This window comes from Delphinapterus leucas, chromosome 7 (genome assembly GCF_059928025.1).
Source record: "Delphinapterus leucas isolate spDelLeu-1000000601 "Yukka" chromosome 7, BTC_Dleu_Yukka2, whole genome shotgun sequence".
Classification (NCBI taxonomy): Eukaryota; Metazoa; Chordata; class Mammalia; order Artiodactyla; family Monodontidae; genus Delphinapterus; species Delphinapterus leucas.
This window is the reverse complement of record NC_143135.1, coordinates 67773850-67788872: the sequence shown is the minus strand read 5'-3', so window position 1 is coordinate 67788872 and position 15023 is coordinate 67773850. Positions and strand designations below refer to the sequence as shown.

General features: G+C 40.3%; 1 pseudogene; it reads right to left on the bottom strand.

Annotated features, from left to right (window-relative positions):
• Positions 1-1254: 1254 nt before the first annotated feature.
• Positions 1255-2129, bottom strand: LOC111167973 (microtubule-associated protein 1 light chain 3 beta pseudogene; annotated as a pseudogene).
• Between the last annotated feature and the right edge of the window lie 12894 nt (positions 2130-15023).

The following is a 15023-nucleotide window of genomic DNA, read 5'->3' as shown; positions in this document are numbered from 1 at the left end:
GTTTGTTTTTTTTACACTTTAAACAATGTCATTTTTTTTAGACAAGTTCTTACATTTTTGGAAAGCATTTTAAACAAGGATGTGATTCAAATATGATATTTTATTTTTTATTTTTTTACAAATTTATTTATTTATTTATTTATGGCTGCATTGGGTCTTTTAAACAAGGACGTGATTCAAATATGATATTTTTATTTTTTTAATAAATTTATTTATTTATTTATGGCTGCATTGGGTCTTCGTTGCTACACGCGGGCTTTCTCTAGTTGTGGTGAGCGGGGGCTACTCTTTGTTGTGGTGCACGGGCTTCTCATTGTGGTGGCTTCTCTTGTTGCGGAGCACAGTCTCTAGGTACGCCGGCTCAGTAGTTGTGGCTCATGGGCTGTAGAGTGCAGGCTCAGTAGTGGCGCACGGGCTTCACTGCTCTGTGGCATGTGGGATCTTCCTGGACCAGGGCTCAAACCCGTGTCCCCTGCATTGGCAGGTGGATTTTTAATTACTGTGCCACCAGGGAGGTCCTTGATATTCTAAATAATGTCATGCTGACCAGAATTTTATATGGTTCAAAGTTGAGAAGGGTAGTTAAAATATGTGATTCTTGAAATGTTATCCATAAGGAATTCAAGTGACTCTGAAATAATAGGTGGACATTTGAAAGAAATGAAAGTAAATAGGTAAAGGTAAGTTTATGCCACTGGTTTCACAATAAAAATAATTGTACTAGTGAAATATGACATAAAAGTGCTTAAGGATTTTAAGCTGATTCTAAATGAAATATAGATTAACCATTGGCATGCCTCGCCAAGATACCAACATTTATAATGGTTATAGTTTATTGAATATCTATTATATGCCAAGCATTATTAGGGACTTTGCATACATTTGCCTGTAAAGTTTATGTACATCATTAATTTTTAAGGTTAATTTTTGCCATTTTATAAATTGAAATTTTAAACTCAGGGAGATGAAATAATTTGCTCACACAGCTAATAAGAGTAGGGACTAAGATGACTGATCTCAGATCCTTTTTTCCACAAGATTCTTACTCTTTTTCTCTTTCTGCCTCATTAGTGTGATTGTAGGTTTCATTAAGGTGGAAAAAATAACTGAAATAAAGGATGTAATAGGCACAGTTTAATCTAAACTGTTCTGAGTTCCATTTTGAGTTTTCCCTTTGATTGAGAACACCACAGTTTAAGAGGAAAGCTGGAGTACTTCTAGAGTACAGGTAATCAGATGGAGAAGAGATTTGAATTTATTTTATATGAGGAACAGTCCAAAGAACTAAGAGTTTTTGACCTGGAAAGCAGTGCCCACAGTAGCTCAACACTGGGAGGACTGTTATTTGAAAAATATGTTACATTTTTTTCTCTGTGACTCTACAGAGTGGAAGTAGGACTAATAAATTAAAGAGTCATGAAGCCAGCCTGGCATAACATAAGTTAGAATTTTCCAACAGAGCTGTCAGCAAGTATACTGAAATCTCTGTGTGGTGGTGAGCTGACTGGCATTGGAGGTATTCAAGTAAACGGTAGCTGATCACTTAGTTGGAAATCAGTGTAGAATCACTGGTAGTCTCAGCAGACTTTTAAAATTCCTTTCAATTCTTGGAGTCTTTAATGTTATAGAAACTGCAATATATTTAAGGGGTGGTTGTTAGCACACATTTTTTTTTTCAGTTGGTAACATCCCTTTTTTATTCCTTGGTAAGGGTTTAAAAAATTCGAGAACAGACACATTTTTTTTTTTTTTAGTCTTACATAGGAAATTTCCTTCCAAAAGTCTCCTGAGAGGTGTATACCATACACAGGAATCCATCTTCATCCTTCTCACTTTAATACACTTCACAAATCAGCGTGGACACACTCACCATGCTATGCCCATTCACTAACAGGAAGACTTGGTTAGCATTGAGCTGTAAGCGCCTTCTAATTATCTTGATGAGCTCACTCATGTTGACATGATCAGGCACCAAGAACTTTGTTTTATCCAGGACCAGAAGCTGCTTCTCACCTTTGTATTGTTCTATTATTACTGGGATTTTGGTAGGATGCTGCTCTCAGGTTAAGTAGGCCATCTTCTACTCTTTGTTCGAAGGTTCGGTGCTGTTTGAAGGTTTTCTACGGCATGGCAGGGCAGGCTGGGCGGGGGCGGCGAGGTGGAGGGTCCCGAGGCTCCAGGCGGTGGCTGCAACAGCTAGCACACATTTCTTAAAAGGTAATTTTATTGAATACTTTCATTATGAAACCAGATTCAAACAGAAACAAGCAACAGCACACCTACAAGTTAGAGCAGGCAAGTAGTCGTTGGTAAGGAGAGAACAAGATTTATGTACAATTCCATCCACTGTTTTAAACACTTGCCAAACAATAATTATTTACTTTTGGACAAAGATCCCTGGTGTGTATTTTCGACATTCTTTAAGGGAGCTGACTTAAATGTTTTCATCTCCATCTCCAGCATGTCTTAAGTCTTGGCAAAGGAAGAAGCCAGGGGAACCTTTACTCTATAGAAGGTGAATGTTCTTGGCTGTGATGGCGGTAACTCTGCAGTTACATGGGGCTCATTCTTTCCATCTCATACATTGAAAAGACCTCCCAGGAAGAGCTGCCAAGACATCCGTGGTCCACGTGGCCTCCTCAAGCTACACTAGGATGCTTTGTGGACGGCGTGCTGGGCCTTCAAGTAGCACTTGCAAAAGATAAGGCATATTCTATCCTCCCCACCCTCATCCCTCCAAAAACTTCCTTTGCCAGTTTTCTTTACTGATCTGTACTTAATAATGAATAATGGCCATCTGAGTAAAAGTGTCTTGAAAGTCCCTTTTTGTATTTTATAACCTTGATACTCAAAGTGTGGTCTGTGGACCAGCATCAACATCACCGGGAATTTGTTAGAAATGCAGGTTCTTGGGCCTCACGACAGACCTACTCAACCAGAATCCACATTTTAATAAAATTCCCAAGTGATTTATAGACACATTAAAATTTGAGAAGCACTCTTTTAGACTACGTGCTCATGATCTTACACATTTTATAAGCGTGCTACATGGTTTAGTACTTTCTCACAATGTTCCAATTTCACTTTGTACCTCTTAGTTTGAGGACAGTAAGATTTCTGGAACTATTGCCTAAACGCAAATCTTCAACTAATCCTTTACTCTCAATCCTCATAACCCAATTGCCCACCAATTATATAACTTTAAATCCTTCCTTCTTATTGCCCCTCCACCTCCTACAACAGACCTGGATAAGGCTCCATCATCTCCATCTGGACTGTAATTATATCCTCTTGCTAGATTTTTTCTGCTTTCATTCATTCTCCAAACTGTGGGCAAAGGTAATTTTTTATTGAAATGTATCCTTGCTCCAGGGCAATGTCCTAACTTATTAGTCTGCATTCAAACTCTTCTCTAATTGGTCTCCAGTAACCTTTTAACTTCTGCTATTGACACATTTCTATCAAACATGTTAATTCTAACTATAAGCTACTACTGGCCATTTGTACATTTCCATTTTCCTGAAAGCCCATCCTCACATTTCTTCCTAGACTCATCATGAAAATAAAGCCCTCTACAGTTTTCTGAGGAAGAATGAATAGCTTCTTCCTTTGGTAACATAACACAGTTTACACACCTGTGTCATGTTCCACTTTTATTCATTTTCTTATCTTCATACACTGTTAGATAATGATGCTTGTATGGCAGGGATAAGGGAGGCATTTAGTGTATGGTTTTAAAAAAACTAAGTTCTAGAGTGAAAAACTATGTCAAATTCATTCCCTCCTTACTACCATGTAACCCTAGGTCAATTACCCCTCTAAGCCTCAGTTTCCTTATCTATTATACGGGGTAATTACACCTATATAAACGGATTTTGTGAGGATTAAAATAAAATGTGAAGGTTTAGTTCATATGATGTTTAGTTCATAATAATAATTCAGTTTTGTTCTAGAAGGACACAGTATATTGGGTGGTAATCAAGGCAGGGGCAGTGACATACCATGGAAAATGATATGAATGCAAATTTTAGAATTAGAAGACAAGGGTGAGGCTTCACCATAGGGGAAATAAAAAGCCCAATAGTTAGAACTAAGATGTAGGACTAGAGGATTCACAGTGACTGGTCTTGATGCTGAGTTCCCTGGACTGGAGCTTCTGTGGATTGACTCTAGTGGCCCCAAGAAGGCGGGCACAGGTGATGCAGAACTAGAGAACAAATTGTGTCCCTATGAAGTGACCTGTAAGAAGTGTGAGGTCATGCTTTCCATTTTGTTTCTTCTGTCCTTCCTGATGACACCCAGCATTTTGTGGGTCTTGGCACGTGAGATTCTTCCTCCCTCCCTGCCTTCCTTCCTTCCTCTCTCCCTCCTTTCTCTCCCTCCCTCACTGTCTTTCTTCTTTCTTCTTTTCTGGACTTCACTCTCCCAGCTGAAAATCTCAGAAAGATCTAGCAGAGTGAGTTTAGTGACAGTGAATATTTGTTCAATATACACTCAGTTAAAACCAACACACACAGATGGAGACAATTGTCTGTCATTATCAGCACTGACAGATTTGAACTAATATCCTAGAATGGAAAGTGACCTGCCACTTTCTATGAGTCATATACAGTGATTCTGATTGAAGAAGACAGTACTAAATTAGAGACATAGTCCATATAATAAAAAAAAAAACAAATCTTGAATCTTAATTTCTAACATGTATCCTAAAAAAGGCTTCATTCTTGGAATACTGATTTATCATCCAACAAATTCTTATTCACTTTGAAGGGAAGTAGGAAGTGAGAAAGAGGTGCCTTTCCTAGATTGTAGCCTGGGTGCCTAGGGCTCAGACAGACTTCAGGATTTTAGGGTGGGAGAGCACAGATCTGTAGACTTAGACTTCTGATCTATTTGGAGCCCAGTCACAGACTGAGCCCAGTAGCCGGGCAGTCATAGCCATGTACCAGGGTGTTTTCGTAGGTGTGCTGCGCAGTTTAATTAATACACATTAATTTTTGCTACAACAGAGCATATATCCTGTTTTATGAAGTCGGGGAATATGGTATAGGATTGAGTACAATCTGTTGCAAGAAAAAAGAGACAAGAGTGTGAGGCCAAGCTGATGCCAGAAGAGTGGCGTTGACTGGATCACATGAGAACTTGGCCTTGTGAGTATGAGATGAACACAGTTATGGCAGTGAACAATTTTAATTGTACAGGAACATGGTGCTGATCGGCAGATGACAACATGGATAAATTATGTGATATCTGTGGATGTTTTTATGCTACAGAAGTCACTGGGTTGTAATTTTTTGGTTTACAGGTCTAATATCTTGAGTCTTTGTTTCATTCAAGTTTGACCTACGGTTCTAGAATTTAAGTGTGCTGAAAAAACAAAACAAACAAACACTGCAACAGTGCTGTTACTGCTTTCTATTCTTTTCTCAAATTTATAAAAAGTATGGGGAAAAGTTTAATTTTTACTGCATAGCTACTACGTGCCATGTTGTTATCAGGTATTTTACCCATCTTGTTTCATTAAATTCTCAAAAGCATTAAGGTAGAGATTAACAATTCCATTTCATAGATAAGGAAGCCAAAGTTTCAAGGGGTTGAATAAGATATCTAAGATCACAAAGCAAGTTCTAAGATAAGTTTTAAATGCAGGTCACTTGGAATACACACACACACACACACACACACACATATATGTATATTTTTTTCTATTTGTTTTTATGGCTCTTAGATTACAGGACCCACAATCTCAAGATACTCTGAGACAGACACAGGCCTGGACTCTGTTACTGTCCTCGCTACCAACTCTGTGAAATTAAACAAATATGCTTAACCCTTCAGGAACTCAGTTTTCTAATCTGTAAAATTAGAGGACTTGGACCATTTGCTTTATGTAACCCTTTCATGCACTAATCTCTGTGTCCACACAAAGTTCATGTATAAGAACTTCCACTTAAAATTCTACTTGGGGCCAAAAAAATTAGAATAGCTAGAGACTTAAATAGAACTAAGGAAAAACTTCAGGGAGCAGAGTTCATGGCTTAATTGGCTTTGAACTAGCCAGTCTAGTTGGAGTATCATGGGCTTCATGGTGGATGAGCAGAAATGGGGAAAGTTCAATTAGGAGTAACTACTGCTGAGGCAGTGTTGGATTGCGGTAGAGTAGAAAGAGCATGGAATAACAGATACCTGAGTTTGAATCCTGATTTGATCAATTACTAGTTATATAACCTGAGCATAATTTTGACTCTTAGTTTCCTGCTCTGTACGTTGGGAGTGATTGTGGAGCTCTTGTGAGAATGGAATGAGGTCCTGGGAATGAACCACCTAGCACATGACATAGAACATGTTTGGTACTCCATGAGTGCCAGCTTCCTCCTTTCTCTCCTATATGTGTGACACTGGCACAAACTCTGCACGATAAAAATCTGAGCCATGTCAGCATAAAATTCCCCAGGCAATATCTCTGGACCATCAAACAATTCTAGGAAGATCAGAATTGTGGAAAAACGTCTAGACTGACTCCGTTACCACCTCCTGTTCCAGAAGCACCACACCATTCATTTCCCTGATCTTTCTATTTTCTAACAGTCTCTGAGTAATCCCTTTTGCATTTTTTGAGGACAGTTTGATGTGTGAGGAATGGAGGCCTGGCCACACACCATGGATGTTTGATTTTCCTTCTCCCTCCTTCTCCCACTCTCTCCTCTTGAAGAAGCCTTAATCAGAGCTGTTGCCAGGTGATGAGGTCTCCACATTCTTTCCAGCGGCTGCTATTTATGTATGGTGTCTGGTGGTGTTTTAACGCCTGGTTCAATATTTACCTGTGAGGGCTTTACTTAACTCTCCTTAGTCACAGAATTGAGCTGTCCAGATAGTACTATCTTGGGGATTGCTATGAAGTATCCCCAAAGCTGACCACTCAGTATTCACTCATCTTTCCAGAAATGTTCTTCCAGGTAGCATAGCAGGCTCTGAAATGAAGTCTGCCGCCATTTTTCCCTGGACTCTTGGAGCTGTGAACAGTAGGAACATGGTGAATTGATTAAAAGAAGCACATCACAAGTGTGTGGGTAACTGAAAGTTAGAAACAAGGGGATAGAGTGTTTTATTTGCCTCACTATACACTCTTATGAGTCAAGAGAAGAAGTAAAACAAAACCCTCCACTCAAACTCTTTAGCTGCAATGCCCACTTGAAAAGTCATATTTGTGCAGAACCCTGCAGTAAATATGGTGTTTTCAGATCCGTTACTTCATACCAGTAGCTCCACGTGTCAGCACATGGCTGGTGTTATTATCCCCATTTATAGATGGAAATGCAGGCCTAGAGCAGTTGGGTAACTTGTCAAGCCATTTCAAACGCTTTGCAGAATGAAATAGGAAGTAATTAGGCAAAATAATACATATGTAGAAAGAGACACATACGATCACTTAACAACCAGATTTACGATAGGACTGTTACCATCAACCCATTCTATGGATGAGAAAACATGGCTAACAATTCTGTCTTAATTTGCCCAATTATATCAAATACTTTTCAGAATGACGGAGAGGATACATTTGTACAGTGTCAAAATAAAATGACTGTGGTAGGAAGTATGTCATGGAGTTGGGGGCACGGACACGGGTTCGGATAAGCCTGTCTTTGAATCCTTGTTCCCCTGTGGAAGTAACTTAACTCTTCTGGTTTTGATCCTAGTTGCTCATCACTCTGTAGTTCAGTTTCCTAATTTTTAAAATGGGCATGAATAATTTCTAATTAGCACTGTTTTAAGAATTGGAGTCAATATGTCTGGGAGAGACTCAAGGCTGGCTCACACAATGGAGATACGTTCTCAGTGTTTGCGATTCCAGAAAGGTGCTCACACCATTTCGGTTTGTCTCTATTTTTGGCTGAGCCTCTGGGAATTGAGGAGAGAGAGGAACTGGCTTGAAGCAAACCACCACTGCATGCACAGAATCCTGGCTTGCTGGCCAGGTCTGTGTCCTCTGTAATTACAATGACATCTCAATATGTTTTCATGTCTCAGGTAGTCTTGCTTGTATCACATTTGCATTTGAAAGTTACAGCTCCGGAACCATAAATGCTGAAAGGTCTCCAGGTAACTTGATGCCGTTTGGAGCAAAGAGCTCGCCTTCAAAATGCTGTCAGGAAGATTCACTTTTTACAACACTTTTTATAGGAATTCCTGTGGAGGAGAATACTCAGGAGAAGAATTTGGCCTCCCGGTTTGAAGCACATCTGGTTGTTTGAGTTGTGAAAAGTAGTCCATAACAATGGAGAAAATGAGGTAAATGTGAAATTCGAGCCGGACCAAGTCAGGAGAAACGCAAATTGCAGACAGCTTTGTTTATCTTTCAAAACATCCTGCTGGTTCATAAATTAGATTGGGATTCCTTAAATTAATCAAAATGAAAAACCAGTGGTGTCCCAATGGAGCTATGTTGATATAATTAATTCTCTTTATTCAGAGGATACTTACCAAGGTGTGGATTCTCTGGGACTCTTGCTTTTCCCTCTTACATCCAATTGTTTACGTTTTGGTTTGTTCTCTTTCTGCCTAACCCTATATTCCGTAATGTGTGGGTAGAGAAGGCGGAAGGGACCCAGGAAATGAACTATTAGTATAATCCAATAGCTTAGTCTCAGCATTAGGTATGCACGTATGAGATATTTACTAGATGAAGGAAATCTGCTACTTATGAGCAGTTCTGAATTAATTAGGTTCTGGGGTTGCCAGGAAGTTTGTTAATCCATTTTATTCTCACTCCCTATGTAGGTAACTGATTGAGCCATCGGAAGTCATAATGAGAGGTTTTTCTTTGGGCTCTTTGTATTTTCATGATAGCTCATGGGTTAGAGAAAATAGTCAGATTTGGAATTTTGTGAAAATTAAATTGTAACCAAACCAGTAGAGACATCCAATTATCCTAGCCAGAAGAAGCTTCTGGTTGCTCTGAACTCTTAAATAACAGTGCATATCTGTGTGTCTCCCTTTGGCAATTGCCATATGCCTTGCATTACACTGCTTTGGATACAGTCCATCTCCCCCACTAGACTGCAGTGCAGGCACCCTGAAGGCATCTCTGTACTCGTCCTTGTTGTAATCAGAGCAGTCCAGTAAGACTATCATGTTAGCCACATTGGTAACTTACCATTTTCTAGTGGCCACATTAATTAAAAGAAAAACAGAAAAACAGATGAAATTAACTTTAATAATATATTTACTTAAGTCAATACATCCAAATTATTATCATTGTAATATGTAGGTGATATAAGAAACCATTAGGGATGTCTCACACCCTTAAAAATTCAAAGTCTTGGATATCTCGTATGTATTTTACACTTGTGGTACATTTCAATTCAGGCAAATCAGATTTTAAGTGCTCAGTAGTTACATGTGGCTTACTGGCTTTCATACTGGACAGGCCAAATCTAGACCACTTCACTGTGGGAGGTTATATAGTGCTCTGCTAGCAGACTCTGGATTGTGTGGGTTCAAATCCCAGCTCTACTGATTCTCTAAGCCTCAACTTCCTTTTCACGAGTAATAGCAATAATGAGACTACTTGGCACATGGTCTGTATTCAGAAGGCATTTGTTCAATGAATCAAAGTATTTTTCATAGAGGATTGCTTGAGGGTTGAATGAGATAGGGTAAAGCCCTTAGCACAGGGTATGGCACGTGAAATCTCTTCGATAAAAATTAGCAATTACGGTTACTAAGGTAGTGTCTAGACACTAAAATCGATTCAGTAGATATATCCGCCCCTCATATCTGTTAGTCAAACTTTTAGCCATTCTTTATACATGTCTCACAGAGGATCCCGGTGAAACCTTCATCCCTTCCGACCAAAGCCATAGGAATCGTTTCTTCTGCTGTTCCCTCACAAAACTGGGTTCATCCTTTTAAAGTTCCTTATCGCATTATAACTTAAGGATTGTTATGTTTTCATTTTCCTGCAGATTGTAAGCTCCCACATGCAGGGGCATGGTCTGTTTATCTAGGGATCCCCTGTGATGCGCCACACATTAATTGGCACATAGTAAGTGCTTAGTGCATTTTTAATATACAATAAGTAAACAAATCCATTTCTTTGTATACAGCATGAGAGGTTGAGCTCTTTTCCAGAAGGAAGCTTGATGGACTGCTCTTCTGGTCTGAACTGTTCTTCGAAATAAATAAATATGCTGTCAGCCTTGAGTTTCCTCTCAAACACTTATTGAGCTGATAGAGATTTCTTGAGATATTAAACCTCATAACTGGTTTTAATACGACAGTTATGGACCCGAGGAGAGGATAAAGTGTCCATGATTGCTAGGTGATGGAAACTTTGTAAAAAGCCACTGAAACTAATATAGCCGACACGTTTAAACTGAAGATAATATGTTCCTTTTTCGTTGTGGGTCACAGCTGTGTAGGGCACTAGCTAGTTCATGAAGGGTGTATAGTTACCCAGGATTTAAACTTACATAAACTCCAAATCTGCAGCTGCCAATCACAGAACATTCCCTGTATTGGCCAGAGCAGAGCTGTCAGCAAGGACTCCTTTTGCTCCTAGGGTTTGGCCCTTAGGGCCACATCTCTATTGACCCCAAGAAGCTTCTCTTTCTGGGGCTAATGTTATTCCTTTACTTCCATCAGATAATGTGGTGGTGGGGCTGAAGTCCTAATTGCTGGTGTTAGTTCAACCAGTTTTATGTAGGGTAAGCTTGTATGGAAGATATTAATGTTTGCTTGTTCTTGCTGTATGTTAAACCTGCTCTTGACTTTCATTCCCATTTTCCCTGTCCTCCTGTACAGTTAAAGTGAAGGTAAATAGTGCAATCAACAAGTGTTTACTTATTCCACTGATATTGGTGTTACTGTGTTACACACTGGGGCACAGACATGAATAAGAAGTGGCCTGTTCTATCCTATGTGACAGGAGAGATGGACAAACCTACAATTGCAAGAGAGTACTGTAAGGGCAGTGGCAGACGTTTCTACAGATCAGTATGGAAGTATAGAGTAAGGACAATTAAGAGTTGCTGTGCATTAGATAAAAGTTAAAACAGAAAAATCATTGGGCTCTATCTCTTCTTGACCAGGTGACCATAAGTAAGGTGTGATTGCACAGCATTCTGAATGCTTCCTTTCATAACATCCTCACAAGCGTAGCCGTATGTTACATGAAAGTAGAGCCCATGTCCGTCTGGCTTACTGCTCCTACTCTTGACATCACTTGACATATGTCAGACACTCAAAAAACTATTAGACCAAGTGAAGAAACCAAGGAAAATAGAGATTTGATTAGATAAAAATTAAAATAAATAAGAAAACCTTTGTGCCATTACAAATCACTGTAGAAAAAAAAATGATTTCAAAATGGTAAAGACCTTTCTACTTTTTTTCCTCTACTCGTAAATCACCCCCAAAACAAGAACTAAAGGCAAAACACAAACACCATCTGCAATGAAACTCTCTGACAAATGAAAGAATGGTAAGTTAATGGCACAGAGCAAAATGAAAGTTAAATGCCTCCAGACTATGGCATCAATGGGAGACATTCTGATTTAACCCATTAACTTCAATAAGGCCCTGGAACTGGAAGCACCAAGCATAAGTTATGGATAAAGTGAGTGTGTGTGTGTGTGTGTGTGTGTGTGTAGTGGGGGAGGGTTAAGGAGGGACTTGCTGGAAACAGAGGATTTGCTTGAAGTCTTTTTAAGGAGCAATTAGATCCCTAGATGCTGACTGTCTACCCAGAATAAGCTAGTGACTCTGGTAGAATGGAACCAGAGAGGCTAGAGGGAATGGCAGGTATGGAGAAATGGGGAGCTGAGCAGATGTGATATAATGGTGACTCAAATATCATGAATGACATTGCCATTGATGACATGGCTTTGTGAAAAGAACAATTCTTGATAATGTTCCAAATAAAGTGATGTGTAATGTCCAGAGAAAATACCAGAAAGCCACGCAGGAGGCAAGGAAACTCTTACTGTGTGGGTTGTCCATGCACTGCGAAACATTCAGTAACTCTGTACTGCTCACTAGATGGAGGAGAATGCCACTTGTGATGACAGCAAAAACACCCTGGAGAAATTTACAAAAGGACGGCTTCATTGCTTTACAGCCCCATTGAGAAACACTGGCTGAAAGCCATTTTGAAAGTTTTGCCATTGACTAGGGACTGATACAGAAAGCCACTGGAAGATTTTCATCAGGAAAATAATATGATATGACTCATGTCTTAAAAAGAAAACTGCACTGACAATAGGCTATAGAAAGGAAGGACAGAAGCAGAAGTTTTGTTAGGAGGGTCTGTAATCAGCCAGGGCAACTGCCTCTCAGGGTGTCGGTGAGAAGTAGCTGGATTCTGGATATATTTTTTATGTAGCAGGATTTTCTGATGAATTGCCTGTGAAAATGATAAAAAGGGATGAGTCAAGAATAACGAAATTAGGCATTAGACTTTCTGAGGGGGTCTTAGAACACATTGTCCATGATTCTTTTATCCTGCTTTGTTGTCATGGAGGTTAATCATAAATTGTCAGGTTTTGCAAAGATATACCATTTGTTTGTCACTCGTCTGCTAAGTTATAATTCCTTCACTTTTACCATTCATTTGTCACCCAGAGCCATCCATGGAGACCAGAGTTTTGACTAGAATATTAAAATGAGTACTCATCTAGAGTTCCTTTAATGAAGGTGTAGGCATGGTCCAAAACTGCAAATCTCATTAACCTGAACATCATAATATCACTGTACTACCTGATCATCTTACCCCTGCACATCTAGGAAACTGGAGAAGGAGGTGAAATGAGGGTTCTAGCCCCCAGGGGAATAGGGTCAAAGCAACACAAAAACCTCTGCTTCTCGTGAAAAGTATCCTTCAAGCCTAGGGGCTAATCACTAAAAACAGAAGTCAAATTGGGATTGACATATACACACCACTATATAAAAAGTAGATAACTATTTATAACTATCTATTATAAATAGATAAGGACCTACTGTACAGCACAGGGAACTGTACTTAATACTCTGCAATGACCTATATGGGAAAATAATCTAAAAAAGAATGGATATATGTATATGTATAACTGATTCATTTTGCTGTACAGCAGAAACCAGCACAACATTGTAAATCAACTACACTCCAATAAAAATTTAAAAATAAAAAAAAGAATAAAACTATTGTAGGGCAGTTAATGTTCTAAAACTCTTACATCTTACAGCAGTAGGGAATCAATGTGTCCTAGTGGCTGGATGAAAGAATCAGGGAGTGAATCTAAAATGACCTTCAGTGGGTAATAAACTTCCTTTAAATCACATGTCTATAAAATTCATGCGAATTTTGAATTCTACTCCATATTATTTCTATGCTTTCTTACAAACAAAAGGTAATGTTATAAATTATTTGCTATAAAGTAAAATTGATGTATTATTTTTGTTTTGTGGCTTCCTGTACCCTCATGTATGCTGCAAGGGTAACCAAAGGGCATTTGTATTAGATTGGATCAAAAAGGTGATACAGACAAGCAGAGGAACTGAGAAAAGTCCAATGAAGGCATTATTTTGTTTTATTTTATTTTATTTTTTGTGGTACGCGGGCCTCTCACTGTTGTGGCCTCTCCTGTTGCGGAGCACAGGCTCCAGATGCGCAGGCTCAGCGGCCATGGCTCACGGGCCCAGCCGCTCCGCGGCATGTGGGATCTTCCCGGACCGGGGCACGAACCCGTGTCCCCTGCATCGGCAGGCGGACTCTCAACCACTGTGCCACCAGGGAAGCCCTGAAGGCATTATTTTAAATAGGGCAGGCAGAGTTCAGGAAAACCAACATAGAATAGTGAGGTACTGCAGTGCGTTGAATGGTAACCTCTCCAAAATATATGTCCACATCCCAATCTCTGGAACTGTGAATATCACCTCATATATCAGGAGTGACAATAACCTTATAAGGTAACAGATATGATTATGTTAAGGATATTGAGATGAGGAGATTATCTGGGATTATTCAGTTGGGACCTAAATGCCTTCTCAAGTGTCCTTGTAAGAAAGAGCCAACGCAGAAGGGAGATAACAGAAGAGGAGGAGGCAATGTGAAGATGGAGGTGGAGATCGGAGTGATGAGGCCATGAGCCAAGGAATGTGGACAGCCACCAAAAACTCAAAAAGGCAAGGACTGGATTTTCCCCTAGAGCCTCCGGAGTATAACTCTGCTGGCACCGTGATTTCAGACTCTGACCTTTGAAACTGAGAGAATAAATGTCTGTCCTTTTTTTTTTTTTTTTTTGCGGTACGTGGGCCTCTCACTGTTGTGGCCTCTCCCGTCGCGGAGCACAGGATCCGGACGCGCAGGCTCAGCGGCCATGGCTCACGGGCCCAGCCGCTCCGTGGCATGTGGGATCTTCCCGGACCGGGGCAGGAACCCGTGTCCCCTGCACTGGCAGGCGGACTCTCAATCACTGTGCCACCAGGGAAGCCCCAATGTCTGTTGTTTTAAGCCACCTGATTTTGTGCTAATATTGGGGCAGCCACAAGAAAGTAATGCAGGCACCTTTGTGCCAGCAATCATGTGGAGCCATTTGCATCCCTGGGTCAGCAGTGTCAGGGGAGGGAGTGGCTGCCAGCACTTGGAGAGGGCTGCAGCTGCAGCTCCAGCTGGAGCCAGAGGAGAGAGCCACTAGGCAAGTGCTGAGGCATCAGGCAGAGGAACGGTCTGACAGGAAGGAAGCCAGGGATGTAATACCCTGGCCTCTGCCTCCCTTCATTTTCTGATCCATTTTCCATGATGGCCGTTGAATCCAGTTGGAAGCTTGGCATCAGAAGAGACTGGTTGATAAAATCCGTAGAAATCAGCTTCCCTGGAAAGAGCAGAGTGGAGCAGGATAGTCGAGGGGGAAGAGAGAATATCCAGCATCATATTTGTACCTCAGTTCGGTCACTTCAGGATGGTGAAGATGTTATTGGCTTACGAATCAGGAGGCTTGAATTCTAGTGTTTCTGTCACGAGCTGTCTGTGTACTTAGTTATCTCTG